Source organism: Capsicum annuum, chromosome 1 (assembly GCF_002878395.1).
Source record: "Capsicum annuum cultivar UCD-10X-F1 chromosome 1, UCD10Xv1.1, whole genome shotgun sequence".
In the NCBI taxonomy this organism is placed as follows: domain Eukaryota; kingdom Viridiplantae; phylum Streptophyta; class Magnoliopsida; order Solanales; family Solanaceae; genus Capsicum; species Capsicum annuum.
Window position 1 is genome coordinate 42,726,221 of NC_061111.1, and position 2,932 is coordinate 42,729,152.

Below are 2,932 nucleotides of genomic sequence, written 5' to 3' on the forward strand. Positions count from 1 at the left end.
TGCAACCACTTAACAAATAAACAGGTTACATACACGAGAAGAACACTGTTGTTATCAATCAGAATATATAGTAAATTTGAAGAGAAAAATGAATACTTGGGGCAAAAGTTAATAAACGAATATTTTTCATATCAAAACTCCCCCCATATATATATATATATAAATGGCGTTCTTAGTGTGCAGTGTACTTAATACACAATATTGAGATACCAATTTTGAATAGTTCTCGAATTCTGTTTTGTCAATCTGTCATGAACTTGCCCTTTTAAACCTTTTAAATTTCGGTTAAGTTGGTTAACAGTGTAGCAATAATAAAGAAGAGAAGGGACGGCCATGATTAGTTCTCGTTTAGTGAAGACCAAAGGCCCAGATCATGCCAGCTCAGCAGTCGTCAACTCAGCCTCCTGTTGGTTATAGAAAAGGCAACAATCATTATGGTATTTCCTTCCCCATTTTTTCTGCTGCTGCTTCTTCAAATTCTCTCCTACTTCTTCTGAAATCTCTCTCTACTTCCATTGCAGATCATCGAGCTATCAATGGATTCCTTTATGTTTAGCTTTCAGTTTATTTCCATTTCCTTGTCATTTTAAGTTCCATTTTGATAATAGAAACAGAAAATTGTCCCAATTGTTAGTTTCTCTTTTGCAAATTATCAATTGATCATTAGTTTAGTTAGTCAGGTCCTGACATTTGGTATCAGAGCCAGGTTGTCTAAACCAAGCTTTTGTGATGGCGGATGGAACTCGAGCTCAAGTTGTTGATGCTAAACTAGCTCGGCATGAGGAGTTACTAGAAAACCTCAATGTGAGCTGTCATGAACTCACTGAAACTCAAACTGGAATTTGTGGAACTCTACAGCTGATTTTGGATCGACTGACCACACTGGAGAGAGCTCCTCTTCGTGGACAAGACCAAGGTCAGGCGTTAGGAGATGGTTTACTTCCTATACCTCCTATGGAAACTCGGTTCAATCGACCCCAAGGGATTCCTATACACCCTCCCAAGTGGGAATTACCTAGTTTCGAAGGTAAGGAGCCTAAGGTTTGTCTGCGAAAGTATGAAAGGTACTTCAACCTTTACAAGGTAGCTGAGAACCTTAAGGTAGATGGGGCTGCTTTGTATTTAAATGGGATAGCTGAAACTTGGTACAACTCGTTAGTATTGAGTTGTGGAGTTATCACCTGGGATGTGTTTAAGGAAGAACTCTGCATCAGATTTGGGGATGTTCTCATGGAGGACATAGTAGAAGAGTTCAACAAGCTCACACAAACTGGGACAATTGATGAATTTTTAGCTAGGTTTGAGGACCTCAAGGCTCAAATGATAATGCGTAATCCTACACTTAATGAATCTCATTTCCTGTCAAGTTTCATAGGAGCTCTTAAGGAAGAGATTAAATTTGCTATGAAGATGTTCAAACCTACTAACTTAAGTGTGGCTATTGAGGAAGCAAGGTTGGAGGAAAAGGCTATAGAAGCAGTGCAAAAGAAGACCAGAACAACTAACAAAGCCCTGTGATCTCTAGTGTACCCTCATTGGCCAGACCTATTTCTCTTCCTACTAATAAGCCTACTCCTCTCAGACTTAGCCCGGTGGTATATGAGTATAGAAAGACCAACAAGCTATGTTTCAAGTGTGGTGAGAAGTTTGCAGCTGTCACCAATGTAAGTATAAGCAACTTAATTGTATTATTGGTGCAGATGAGGTTGTTGCTGAAATGCCTGAAGAATTACCTGATCTTACTGATGTGATCATTGAGCTGGATGAATCCCAAGAGGTACAAGAAGTTATATGTCTTAGTGCCTTATCCAGAAATAGTCAAGGTATCAATTCAATTTTAGTATCTGGTGTTGTGAAAAATAGAAAGTTGACTGTCTTAGTTGACTCGGGCAGTACACACATTTTCATAGATGAACAAACTGTGATTGACTCGGGGTATGTAGTTGTTTATAGTTCCCCTATGAAAGTGACTGTTGCAGATGGAAACTATATGATGTGTTACACAACTTGTGCTGAATTTACATAGAAGATAGGAGGAAAAACTTTTCAAGAAGATCTGAGAATTATCAAATTAGGTAGTTGTGATTTGGTTATGGGCAATGACTGGATGAAAAAGTACAATCCCACTAAGTTTGATCATGAGAAGAAATGTGTTACTATTGGAAAGAAAGGCAACAAAACTATCTTACATGCAGTCCAGGAAGAGGGAAGTCTGAATATGATTAACAGTAGTTCAATGGGTAAACTATTGAGGAAAGGGCATACTCTCATGGCTCATTTGTTTATAATACAATTAGATCCTTTCTTTGATCAAAAGAGAACTGCAGAACCTGTACAAGAGGTGTTAGAAAAGTATGATGCAATTTTTACTGAGCCTAGATCATTACCTCCTGCAAGAGCACTAGACCATGCTATTCTCTTAAAACCTGGGGCCTCACCTGTTAGCTTGAGACCCTATAGGTACACTCATTATCAGAAGGAGTATTTGGAGAAATAGGTTACTGAAATGCTCACTAGTGGTATCATACAACATAGTCAGTCCCCTTTTTCTTCACCTACCTTATTAGTCAAGAAGAAGAAAGGCACGTAGAGGTTCTGTGTGGACTACATAGGCCTTAATGACAGAGCTATTAAGGATAAATATCCCATCCCAATAGTGGATGATCTGCTGGATAAACTGTGTGGAGCTGTTATATTTTCAACGGTGGATTTAAGAGCAGGTTACCACCAAATAAGGATGAAGTCAGAAGATGTGAATAAGACTGCTTTCAAACCTCACAATGGCCATTATGAGTTCAGAGTCATGCCCTTTGGACTAACTAATGCACCTGCGATATTTCAGGCTCTTATGAACCAGGTATTTCAACCTTTTCTAAGAAAATTTGTCTTAGTTTTCTTTGATGACATCCTAGTATATAGTCTTACACTAGAA